Raw genomic sequence first — 13,958 nt, 5'->3', positions numbered from 1 at the left:
TTGATTTATCTTGTGGTCAGTTGAATAGCAAAACATTACCAGAAACTAAAATATAATTCCAGTTTCAGTGCTGTATATGTTTTTCAAACTAAATCAGCAAATCCTCTTATGGTGGCTTACTTAAGCCATTTGACCTACATACAGCAGGCAAATGAGTAAGCTTAAATGTTCCTTACTGTTGCTGCTTTTAGCAATAAACAAAATCATTAATGGTGATGAATAAAATAAACACAAGACTGATCTGATTTAAATTTGTTTTCCCCACAGATGGCATTTCACTACATAAGAGTAATTTTATGTAATATTTCATTTCACTTTATAAGTTGAAACACAAATTTCTAAATATATCTGCTTTTTTCCTTTAAACAACATTTTTGATTTCTATCCATTCTAATGTAAATTTCTAGGGAAGATGTTGGAGATGTGTAACTAACTATACAGTATGCTGCTTTGTACTGCACTTATAGCAGGTAATTTACAAAAAAAAAAAAAAGCATAGCGAGTAACTTTTGGCACCTGGAAGCAATTTGGCACCAATAAACCGGCTCCATCCATTCATCTTCTGTATTTTCTCTGCTTTAGCCAGAGTCGCAAGGAGCCAAAGCCTGGCACAAGACCAGAATACTATGTAAAGAAGTTTTATGTTACAAGTATTTGCATATATGCAATGGATTTACGTAAAATGGAAATCTATACATAATAAAAATTAGTTGAAAAACTCTACACACTGTTTTAAGTTACCAAAATCAGAACATTAAAATAACATGTTTAAAAAAAATATTTGCATAAACTATCAAAACAACAAAGTAGTGGTGAGCTTACTATGTACGTACATAATTCATTATTTTAAGCACTGTCTGTCACATATCAGTGGCAGTTAACATGGCCTTGACTTGGCAAATTATCTCGAATGAAAGCATTATTAACAGGCATTTAGACATGAACCAAGCATATGCAGGCTAGAAAAGTAGAACATGCAACTACTAAATAAGACTTTATTACCAACACCCTCCAAGTCTCATCAGTTCCCCCAGTTTCCAGCTATCCTCCACTCCTTTTTTGCTATATATTGCCTTGCGTTCCAGTAAGTCTAATCATTTTCCTCTGATGATAATTTCTGGTAGGAATCGAAAGCTTAGGAATGAAAACATTTTAAGATACGTGATTCATTTATTCCCTTTGTGGATTTCCAGCTACAAATATGGCAACCATATCACAAACCTTCGCCTCCATCGTCTGACTGACTCACTTAGTCAGTCATCAACAAAAACACTATTTCACGTTTAGGTAAAAAGCTGAAATTTATTAGGGTGGTACATCAATGTCTGTATGTATTCACTAAGAAAGGACATTTTGATATGTCAATATTAGGAAGTAAACCCCTCCTGCAACAGAAAAACTAAATATCCCAAAATCTCAAAAATGCTTTGACTGATTCGTTAGAAATTTGGTGGTGTTTAGAAGAAAAATGATCTGACTCATATTTTTTATTTGTTGATATCTGTCATTAATAATGCTGTAGTGAGTGGGACATTCTAAAGCACAGTGTCCCTGTTTCACTGCCGGTTTATTCAAATGAAGGTTTTCTACAGTAGTGACGTGAAAGAAGGAAAGTTCGGTGAACCTTAAAGAAGACATGTTTAGCAAGTGAGCTATAAAACTTAAGTGCTTGCCAGGTGCAGTGGTTGCAAGTGTAGTCGATTTTGTAAAACTCATCCGTAAGGGAATTTAATATATAATCCTCCCTGACCACTCCTGAAACACCCAATTTTATCTGCAACCTTGTGGCAAATGTCAATGTGGAGACTAAAATTCCTATCAGCCAGTGATGATTTCATCAACACTTACAAATATTAAATAAAAACAATATAACAAAGCTCATCATCAAAATTAGCAAGTGCTGCATTGTTTTTTTTTGTTTTTTTTTTTGCCTTAACCACCTTTTAATAATAATTTTATTTTCTCATTGGATAAGAGCATTTATCTTGGAGTCCAATCATTTTGTCTCATCTTGGATTGTTTTTTTTTCCTGTTTACTTTAATCAGGACCCTTTTCTATAAAATGTGTTTACAAAACCAGTGTATAAAGTGTTTCCAAACTCTTAATAGCAGTGTTCCATTTTTTTCTTTCTGTTCCGCCAAAATAAGACTTAAACTTCCAAACTCAAATACTTGTTTTTAGTAAGCTTTGCTGTTTCAATTTTGCATGAAATATAACATATTCAAAATGTAATACAGCTGGTTTTCTTATTTGGGAGTTTGAGTTTTTTCTATAGCTGATGGAGATGCTGTTTTTCAGAATGTAATAAGAAGAGAACAGTATGGTGCTTTTTAATGAGTGCAAACAATTAGTAACTTTGTTCTTTTAATGATGTGTGAGCTGAAATTATTGAGTATGTCACTCACTTCGCAAAAAAACAATTAAAGACATGCTTCTTTGTCTGTGTTATGTTACGTCATCAGTGTAACCCTCTCCCAGTATTCATTGTGGTAACTAGGAGAGGAGATATTGTGCCAGCAGAGTTTGAGCACACAAATGTTTTCTGTTTTACCATTTGAGCCTGTTAATAATAAACATTAACAGATAAAGGAGTTCAGTGTGGTTTCATTATCCCATCTTGGCAGTTTGCATGAAGTTTCACGTCATGCATCACAATGCAGTAGCTTCGAGGTTAACCAGTAGTACAGCATGTGCAGTAAACGCCAGTTACAATGGGATAACTTAAAGTTGCATACAAATCGCATTCACTTTCATTCCACCCTTATATTGCTTGATCACCTTCATTTTAGTGCTGTGATAAATTGTTTTTTTTTGTGTAATTGTAAATTTACGTGTAATGTTGAAACCACTGCAAGTAATAAACTGAGATTGAGGTAAATGAGTCATGAGTATGGAGCTGGCATGGCGAAAATTGTCGTTCCTCAAAAAAATGCAATTTAAGTGAAATTGATCACAAATTATGAATCTCTTTGATTAAATAATGTAATTCGTTCAAACAGTTTATTTTTATTCCCATAACAAGCGTATACCTATAGGGCACCTTTTTATTTCACAGGCCGGTTTTGGGTCCTCGGTTCCAAAGCACATTTTTTTTCTTTCATTATTTAAAACACTCTTGGAGCAGGATAGGGAGGCAAGGATCTCTATCACTCCACTATTGCTGCAGAAGTTAGAGCAGGTGATGACACAAGGGAGGGAGCCAAAAAATGTCTTTTAGTAGCTATTTCAAAAAAACACAGAAATTCAGAGAAGGTAGGTCTCTGCACACTGCCATTGAAAAAGAGATCAAAAGCTACTTGATGATACCAGAGGTGGGCAGTGATGCAAATCCACTTGAGTGGAAGAAAATAAAAGAAGTACATTTTCACAAATTGATGAAATGTGCAAACAAAACAAAACAAAAAAAAGTATGTTTGCATCCCTGCCTCAAGCATCCCTTTTGAGAAGGCTTTCAGCACCAGAGGAGATGTTGTAAATTGTAACCAAGATGCTGTGGACAGACTGGTGTTTTTGTCACATGACTTGACGTTTCCTCAGTAGAGTATTACAGTTGTTTTATTTTTTATGATATCTTTGTGCAATATTGGGCAGAACTTGAAGTTCATAATTTGTTTAAAATGTTATGGGCTTGGTATTTTTTATATCTTTGTGCAAAATATGACAGAACTTTAAAAATTCTATATTTTTTTTGTGTGCAGTATTTGACTGAACTGTACATTTTTACACTATAATACAGTATGCTAGATTTTTGTTCTTACTTGTATGATGCACAATTCACCTTACAGCAGAACAGTTTGTTTATCCAGACTGTAATGTTCATGCCCTGTAGTTCAGTTATTATTAGCATTTTTATTCCCTTTGGATTCATATCTTATTTACATTTAGAGTAAGTGTCTGTTTAAAACGCACTCATTATAATAGTTTTGTTGGTCTTAGTGCAATTGTTTGAATAAATACTATAGACCACTTTGAATTGTTTTTCTCATACTTGCATTTTTTGATCTCAGACTGGTGATTTTAATGTTTTTTGTATTATTTTACTTCAGTTTTAAGTAAATAAGTAAGACCTGTTTTTCTTAACTGTTGTTTCCATTAATCTCATCAGTAAACTACAATTAATATCCTGTTAACAAGACCAAGCTAGATCAACAAGACTTTTACAAACATTTTTTAAAGGATGCACAATAATATGTAATTATCATCAAAGTCCCAGAATATATAGAGAGAAAATTTTTGCTAGTATCGCACATTCCTACCTGCACCACTAAGGACTATATTTAGCATGTTCAAAAATAAGTAGCTCAAGTGTACGAATAATATTAGCCCCTGGTTAAAAAAATGGAAATATTGTATACAGAAAAGTACTTAGTTACAGTCATATGAAAAAGTTTGGGAACCCCTCTCAGTCTGCATAATAATTTACTCTACGTTCAACAAAAAAGATAAGTGGTATGTCTTTCATTTCCTAGGAACATCTGAGTACTGGGGTGTTTTCCGAACAAAGATTTTTAGTGAAGCAGTATTTAGTTGTATGAAATTAAATCAAATGAGACAAACTGGCTGTGCAAAAATTTAGGTACCCTTGTAATTTTGCTGATTTGAATGCATGTAACTGTACTCAATACTGTGCTCAATATTGATTACTTGCAACACTAAATTGGTTGGATTAGCTCATTAAGCTTTGAACTCCATAGACAGGTGTGTCCAATCATGAGAAAAGGTATTTAAGTTGATCAATTGCAAGTTGTGCTTCCATTTGACTCTCCTCTGAAGAGTGACAGCATGGGATCCTCAAAGCAGCTCTCAAAAGATCTGAAAACAAAGATTGTTCAGTATCATGGTGTAGGGGAAGGCTACAAAAAGCTATCTCAGAGGTTTAAACTGTCAGGAATGTAATCCGGAAATGGAAGGACACAGGCACGGTTGCTGTTAAACCCAGGTCTGGCAGGCCAAGAAAAATACAGGAGCGACATATGCGCAGCATTATGAGAATGGTTACAGACAACCCACAGGTCACCTCCAAAGACCTGCAAGAACATCTTGCGGCATGTATCTGTACATCGTTCTACAATTCAGCGCAATTTGCACAAAGAACATCTGTATGGCAGGGTGATGAGAAAGAAGCCTTTTTCTGCACTCATGCCACAAACGGAGTCGCTTGTTGTATACAAATGCTCATTTAGATAAGCCAGATTCATTTTGGAACAAAGTGCTTTGGACTGATGAGACAAAAATTGAGTTATTTGGTCATAACAAAAAGCCCTTTGCATGGTGGAAGAACACTGCATTCCAAGAAAACCACCTGTTACCTACTGTCAAATTTGGTTGAGGTTTCATCATGCTGTGTGGCTGTTTGACTAGTTCAGGGACTGGGGCCCTTGTTAAAGTCAAGGGTCAGATGAATTCAGCGCAATATCAACAAATTCTTCAGGATAATGTTCAAGCATCAGTCACAAAGTTGAAGTTATGCAGGGGTTGGATATTCCAATAAGAAAATGACCCAAAGCACAGTTTGAAATCTACAAAGGCATTCATGCAGAGGGAGAAGTACAATGTTCTGGAATGGCTGTCACAGTCTCCTGACTTGAATATCATCGAAAATCTATGGGAAGATTTGAAGCAGGCTGTACATGCTCGGCAGCGATCAAATTTAACTGAACTGGAAAGATTTTGTATGGAAGAATGGTCAAAAATACTTCCATCCAGAATCCAGACACTCATCAAAGGCTATAGGAGGCGTCTAGAGGCTGTTAGATTTGTAAAAGGAGGCTCAACTAAGTATTGATGTAATATCTCTGTTGGGATACCTAAATTTATGCACCTGTCTAATTATGTTATGATGCATATTGCATATTTTCTGTTAATCCAATAAACTTAATGTCACTGCTGAAATACTACTGTTTCCATAAGGCATGGCATATATTAAAAGGAAGTTGCTACTTTGAAAGGTCAGCCAATGATAAACAAAAATCCAAAGAATTAAGAGGGGTTCCCAAACTTTTTCATATGAATGTAGTTACTGTATATAGTACTTCTGATACACCCACTTTAAAAACCAAAAAAAACAAAACTGCACTATAACTGAGGCCCATTGACTTAGAAACTTTTCTGGGCGAAACCAGTAACACATCTAATATGTAATACACACAGTTATATTTTACAATTATCCGTTTGAGATTATCCCCATCTACAGTACACCTGCAAACATGCCATCATCAAACAATTTAAGTAAATTGATGCTAATAAGGCCAATGATGTCTATATTCATTCGTTTTTTTTAGTTTAAGAACTGTTTTTTTCCTTTCTAAAATGCATTTTATCTCTCCATGAACTGTCAATTTTTCAGGATCTCCCATGTGTTATTGAAGTTTAATTTGATTAAAGTGTTTCCACGCTCAGTATTCTTTAAACTGCTGTTTCTATAACTGAAGTACATGTCAGAGCATGGCTTGGTCAATGTTTAACCTTCTGACATTTGGACATTACTTAGGCCTGTCATAATTATGGATTTTCACTGTAAAGCCATTAATAATGCTAAATTGCCTCAGATTTTAAACTGCAACAAATTAAATTTGCTGAAGACATAGATATGTGATTTATTCTTCTTAGCAGACATTACTTTACGTTGCACCGTATCACTGACTAGAGTATTTCATTTTACTATTCCAAATTGTATTTAAAAGACTGCATTTGCATGCTTCATGTGATACTTGTGGGTGTGGAGTATACTAAAATCAAATGAAACTTAAAAAAGGCATCATAGACGTGCTTTCACTTTTTTTTACTACTAGAAATGTCCATACTTTGTTTACTATCTATAGTGCAAAATATCCAGTGCTATTAACATGCAAGACTTACAAACTGCATAAGTGTTTCCTACCACAGAGCTTTTTTTTCCTAAGAAAGAGTACTAGTAATTACAGCCATAGAATGCATTTAATCTGCAAGTGTGTAACAGCAATTGAAAAAAGTTTTATTAATATAGTTTGAGTGCTAAACGCAATGATGTAAAGAAATTAAGTGAATTTGTGTATCATATACTACGATGTGTATGTTTTAGTCAAGTGTGCTGTTTCAATTAATTAATTCTTTATTTGAACCCCTCTCCAACAAGGCAACCACAATGTTTCCTTATATGTTTACAGCATCAGATTAAAAGTGTTCAGAAATGAATTCTGTGTGTTTTAGCTGGTTTACTGCTGTAGCTTTAGAGCAGTAGTTCTTAAACTTTATTTCTACTGACCCAATTTTGCACTTTTTGTAAGTTTGAGCCCCCAAATCTTCAACATCTGTCATCTATGTTGTTTGGTTCCCCTGGTAAAATGCCACATACCTTCATCCAGAGGGGAGAATTGCCAAAACAAAAGCAATACCATTTACCTGAAGTACCTGTGGCAATCCATCGCAAGAAATTCAGCAACCTGTACGCAACCCTTTCCAATTAAGTACTATTGTGAATCTTGACTCTGTGCGACCCAAATTAATACAACACATGACCTTGGGCCAACTTCATCTAACTAGCTTTACCCAGTGTATAGTCATGCTTTGCTGAATATATTCTGGCACCTGGTGTAAGGTGGGTAAATAATTGTAGAAAAGGTGCTAGTCTATCATACTGAACACTCATGGAAGCGTTCACACTCACAGGGCCATTGTCAGTCAACATTGCTGCTTTTGCAAATTTTTACATATGATTTTGCTTTTTGTGAATGCAGTTTTTCTTTGGCTATCCAAATAGTGTCCATTGTGGGATGTGATCAAAGATAGAATCTAAATGCTACTTGGAAGTTTGCAAATGATGGTTTACTGGGCAAAGTAAAGTGAAATAGAAGTTAGCAATGCCTTATTGTATAGTTGCTAATAGTAATTGATCAGTCATATGTTTATTTCAATTCTCAGTTCTATGCTGTTCGAAGATCTGTTTGAATTACAAAATTGCTATGATACTTGACATAATCAAAGTGTTATTACTAAATAAGAACTCCCTCTCCCCCTTCACATACAGCTTGTGAAAGCATACATTCTGACTCTCCTCTCCTTCTTCAGTTCTGTAACACACAGATATACAAACACACGTTTTATATTGTTACAATCTCAAAACACCTAATCAAATCATGATTCTAATGGCAATAGGAAGGTAGTGGATGGTACATGATAAACTCCACTCACATAAACCCCAACATGGGACAGTTTGTTATCAAGAACACATTTTTATAAATTTTAAAACTGCAGTTCCCATAATTTTGTGGATGCAAAGAAGTGAAATATTTTACAACCTTTGGAGACTGGGAGCATTGAAGCTGCAAACTGTACCCTATAGTTTTGTAAATGAGAGAGATGTTTTGATACAGAACAATATATATAGTGTCTGGTGGTAACTGGAGCATTTTTGCAAGTATATAAACAGTCAGTACATAGTACTGTGTGTATTATCTTCTTGCAGAAATCTCAGCCTTTAAATAAAATGATAAAATGAAAAGAGCATGGGATTCAACTGTAAACTCAAAATCCAGCTTTAATAGTGATTGCCTTATGCTAAAAAAACCGAGGCACACAATTAGGAAGGTGCACTCTGTACTGAATAATTATCCTAACCCCCACACAAGACAGTCTGCATCCCATTGAGTAACAAACACAGCAGGGTGTAAACACCCAACTTATGTGACAATCCCAACTCCATGGAAATCTGTTTTCTTCTAGTATGAAATGAAGACGAAGCACAAAAAAGAAGAACGTGTTACAGAAAAGTTCCATTTACATAGGATTTGCTCCATTTTAATCAGCTACTTTTAACAGTGTCAAAAACATGCTATTTTTATTAATACAGGTTTATTTTTATTTATGTATTGATGTGATTTCATTAAATAAGTTAACAACTTAGAAACAGTTTTTTGCTAAATTAAGTTGCTTTCCCTTTCCCCAAATTACTTCTCGTGGCACCTTTAGACTGCCTTTTAATCTGTAAAGGGTTATAATAAGTGCTGAAGTTTTGCAAGCTATACACTTCTTTAAATGAATTAACAAAACAAATTCTCCATCCAACAACACAGCTTTTGTGCATAATAATTTTAGGAGCTGCTTGGCCAACTCATATCAACCAGGCACTAATTTACATATACCAAACATCCAAAACATTAAAACCACCTGCATAATATTGTGTATGCCCCCCTCTTACCACCAAAACAGCTCTGACCAACTGAAGCATGAATGCCACAAGACCTCTGAAGGCTAAGTCAAAACTTTGAACTCTTTTTCATGTTCCTCAAACCATTCCTGAACAATGTTTGTATTATTCTGCTAAAACAGATCACTGCCATCAGGCAATACTGTTTCCATGAAGGGATGTATGTGGTCTGCAACGATCTTTAGGTAGGTAGTGTGTGTCACAGTAACATCCACATGAATGCCAGGACTCAAGGTTTCCCCTGAGCCTCACATTGCCTCTTCCAGCTTGCTTTCTTTCCATAATGCATACCGCTGCCATCTCTTCCGTAGGTAAATGATATACATGCACCTGGCTGTCTTTATGATCTTAAAGAAAACATGATTCATCAGACCAGAGCACCTTCTTCCATTGCTCCATGGTTGAGTTCTGACACTCGTGCCTGTTGTAGGTGGTTTCAGCAGTAGACAGGGGTCAGCAAGGGCACTCTAAACCGGTGTGTGGGTACACTGCCCCATATACATCAAACTGTGATTCACTGTGTGTTCACACACTTTTTTTATGCCCAGCATTGTGTTTTTCAGCAATTTGTGCTACAGTAGCTCATCTTCAATATATTGCAAAATATTTTAAATTACACTATTATTACATTGTCCCAAGTGTTTTGATATCATATTCCTGCGTCCCTGGCGGCTCCCATGGCTTGTAAGAACTAAAGCTTCCCACCTGTAAATAGAACGAAAGCTGACAATAATTCTCACTTTAAGAAATGTTACCATCTTGAAATAGTTTCCAGTGTACAAAATTTTACTGTGATATTTATTTTCCTACAATTAAAAAAAAAAAAAAAGTGCTGGAATACTTTGATATTCTTTGTTGTAGTTTGAAGACATCAGAGAAACTCGAAGTCAAGAGTCAGTGTTTATATTGTGTTACTGACTTTCATGTGACTCTTAGCTTGAGAAACATGCAATGTAAATTTACAGGCTTATTTTTTAATGGTAATTTTTACAACCTATTTTTAACTACATGCTTGTTTGGAATGTCGTCAAAGCTGTTTATAAAAATTCACAAGCTAACAATCAGATTGTACTAATGAGTACCTATCTTTAAGTAATTAAATATGATAAAGAAAAATCAAAACAACAGTCAGGGTTCTTCATGTATCAACAACTTAGTCATCTTATTTGCAGTTGAAGGTAACAAAGGGTACTTGTTAGGTGCATCTGTCACTTCATTTCTAAATATACTGAAACTGTTCCCTTCAATTTAGGGTTTCTATGTGGATAATAAATGACACAATATGTTACACTGAACAGCTATAATTTGCACAGCAATTTGGAAGCAATGATTCATTTTAAGTATCAGTAATTGCCCAAGTTGCTGTAAATGGTACTTTTACACCTAACAGCACTGAGACAGTATAAATGGAAATGAGGCAATACAATTGAGAGGCAAAGTATTGAAATTGCATTGTTATTAAGAATTTTTGATTCATTAATGAATGGTGACACTTTGTTAATGGTTTGTATTATTGAAAATATTTCTTTGTGCTTGCCTAAAGTCTCTGCAAGCTAGTCACAACCTGTGCTTGATAGACTGAGGAATTTCTATTCTTGTTAGAGATAAGTAATGTGAAGCTCTCTCAAAAAATACTGCAGTATTCATTATATTTTTCTCCCTTAATGACAGTTATATGAAAATATTATTTATGATTATCATATGGTATGTGATTTGCATTTGTTTTTTTTTTTTTCTCTTGCTTGTAATTTTTGGTTTTGTGGCTTTTTAAAATGTGTTTGCTGTCAAGATATGCAATTCACGTGCAAGTCCCTGTTCATTTTTGGGCAGCATACTGGTGATGTTACCAGATTTTGCCCTTGATTAGGATGAGTCACGTTTGAGTTAACTGTTTTTATGGTAATTACTGTTTCTGTGTTAAGCACTCAGATTTATCTACCAACATCCTGCAAGGAAAGTTATTTTCAGAATTCATAGTTAGTAGTATAAGAGCTGTGTTTCAGTTAGGGTTTGACTTGTAAAGAAGTGATATTCCAAGTGTTGATTCCTGCTTTTTAAGCTTTCTGTTTAAGACTGAGTCCTTACAGACTGAATTTCTTTATTTGGAACATTGATTTGTCCTGAAATAAAGTCTCTTTTCTCCCAAAAGGTAAGTTTTTAGAAAATTTTTCCTTTAGAATGTGTTAGAATTTTTGTTTTATTTTCATTGCTGACTCTGGTCATCAAAAACTATAGAAATTATAGCAATATATATACAGCAATGGAATCTTAAACATTGTTTAGTAAATTACTTATATTATTAGTAATATTCTTTAGTGTGTTTGCATTCAATGCAAATAATCTAATGCAAAGAACACTTACTGATGCTACTTTTTTGAGAATGAGGTATAGATTTTTCCTGTTGTTGGCAGATTTTTGTGCAGTGTTAATAATGGTACAGATTGTAAAACTACTGATTGAGGTACATTTAGATCATGTTTATTTTGTCCATCCTGCATAGAATATATCATGCTTGCCTTTCACTTAGCTTAGGTAGAATAAAAATATCAAGAAGTTCTACAAATGCTAAAAGGGGCAAAAATTTTAAATTCATTCTGTAAAGTTGATATGGGGAATGCAAGTAATCCGCACCATAGCAGGTCCGTAATTTTGGTGAGAATGGCAGATATCTCACCTATTACTTAAAAATCCTGCAAGGTTTAATTTAAATTCCGATGTGCTTTTGAGGTAAATGCATTCTTTTATTGTTACCACTTCAAACAATTATGGAATTAGTTGTGAAATAAAAATACTTCATTTGTGTATGCTTCAAGTGCACAATGCAATGACCAATCAACTGTTAGTGGAGTAATTTGAGAAAGTTGCAAGATTGTTCACTTTTTAATACAGCACATACACTGCAGCGATAAAGGAGTGGAATCTTCGCATTTATCTTAGGATTGTTATCAACATGGCTACAGTTGTTGGTCTAACTATCCTTTTTCTGATCAGTGTATTTATTTCAAGGTTGTTGTTAGATGGTGTCTATCCATGCTGCATTGAGGGCAAGGCAGGATCTGACCTTGGACAGGGTACCAACCTTCAATACATCCAACTGCACATTATTCTAAAATAAAATGTACAGTATTTATTTAGTGTTTCAGAGGTTCCACATTCACCAGAAACAGGGCAAAATGTTCAGAACATATGAAATACATTTCAGAAATTGAAAAAGTGCTCAGCCCACGTATTTTATTCTTCTTGGGTGAATATCATTTTACTGTATATCTATTTACTATCATTTAGAAATAAAATACTTGCTGTACACTTAATTAGTTTATTCTAAGCAGAGGTTTAAATTTAATTTATTTAACAAATGATATGGGGCAAGCTTCCTCTTACCTTCAAACTTAAAATTATCTTAATTTTGCTAGACTTTTAAATATAACTGAAATTAAGCACAAAGAAAAAAACCAATAGGTCAGTAAACAAAAAATGATACAAAAGCAAAATAGTGCATATCTTTCTGGATTTTTGGTGTTTTATGATTCTATAAGTAAGAATAATAATTTCTCTGCACTGAGATTTTGATAATCTTCTTTCAGCTGCTCCCATTAGGGGTCGCCACAGTGGATCATCTTCTTCCATATCTTTCTGTCCTGTCTGTATCTTGTCCTGTTACACCCATCACCTGCATGTTCTCTCTCACCACATCCATAAACCTTCGCTTAGGTCTTCCTCTTTTTGTTTTGCCTGGCAGCTCTGTCCTTAGCATCCTTGTCCCAATATATCCAGCATCTCTCCTCTGCACATGTCCAAACCAGCGCAATCTCGCCTTTCTGACTTTGCCTCCCAACTGTCCAACTTGAGCTGACCCTCTAGTGTACTCATTTCTAATCCTATCCATCTTTGTCACACCCAATGCAAATCTTAGCATCTTTAACTGAGCTGTGCTTAAAAATGGATTGAATCTGGTATGTTCAAGTAAAAAAATAGCAAATCCATGCATCATTTATCAGAAGACATCAAGCATGCATAACAGTCCTCTTATAAAAATATACTGGTGTATAGTATATATACTGTTTATATACTATTCCTGTTACATGTAGAAGTATGATTTAAAGAATCACTATTTTACATGTGACCTGGCAATCACAACAAGGTACCAAAAGGCTTGCTTTAAATTGGACCTTATGACCCAACTGGCAAATTACCCCACTATCAACTGTCAAGAACTGGTTGATCAGAACTTTTAAATAAATACTTTTTACACAGTGACAGCCACAGGCTTGGTCTTAATAGATACATTTCAGTTTGTATTGTAAACATAACTGCTTTAATGTTTGACATTTTGGTCCACATTCAAAAGTACTGTAAACATGTCTGCACAGAATAAACACAGTAAATAAATTGGATGTTGTTTAATTTCTTCTGGTTAGGGACCTAAATTGAACTTTTTGCAGATAACAGTCATATAGGTGAAATTGTAGACTCAAGTTAACTATATATTTCATTGTCCGGTTTTTAATTTGCCCCCAGTTGATAAGTTAAACACAGTACAGTATATAATACAGATTTTTCACAATAGGACAGAAAAGTACCTGAGATGTGCAAGAGATTAAACTGTGAAGATGTTTTGATATTGTTCATCAGGGTACAGTTTAACCTAGAACATTGATTATCCAAGCATATCTCTCGCATCTTAAGACACAGACCAAGTGATACACTGAGCAAATAAGAAATAATGTAAATAACTAATGCTCAAGAAACTATTGAATACATTTTTATGGCTAC

At 34.5% G+C, this 13,958-nt stretch overlaps 1 protein-coding gene across 5 annotated transcripts in view; it reads left to right on the top strand.

The window, feature by feature from the left end:
• The window catches only part of mpp6b (membrane protein, palmitoylated 6b (MAGUK p55 subfamily member 6)), a 143,411-nt gene that overhangs the window by 42,299 nt on the left and 87,154 nt on the right, over positions 1–13,958 (top strand). Inside the window, exon 1 of one of the 5 annotated variants that reach the window (XM_039736183.1) lies at positions 11,223–11,334. The exons of the other annotated variants lie outside the window; for them this stretch is intronic. The gene's annotated coding sequence lies outside the window, so the exon portion shown is untranslated. Of the gene's footprint in view, positions 1–11,222; positions 11,335–13,958 lie in introns of those variants that run through there. 5 annotated transcript variants of the gene reach the window in all.

This window comes from Polypterus senegalus, chromosome 15 (genome assembly GCF_016835505.1).
Source record: "Polypterus senegalus isolate Bchr_013 chromosome 15, ASM1683550v1, whole genome shotgun sequence".
Classification (NCBI taxonomy): domain Eukaryota; kingdom Metazoa; phylum Chordata; class Cladistia; order Polypteriformes; family Polypteridae; genus Polypterus; species Polypterus senegalus.
The sequence above is the reverse complement of the archived record's forward strand: the minus strand, read 5'-3'. Positions and strand labels throughout refer to the sequence as shown.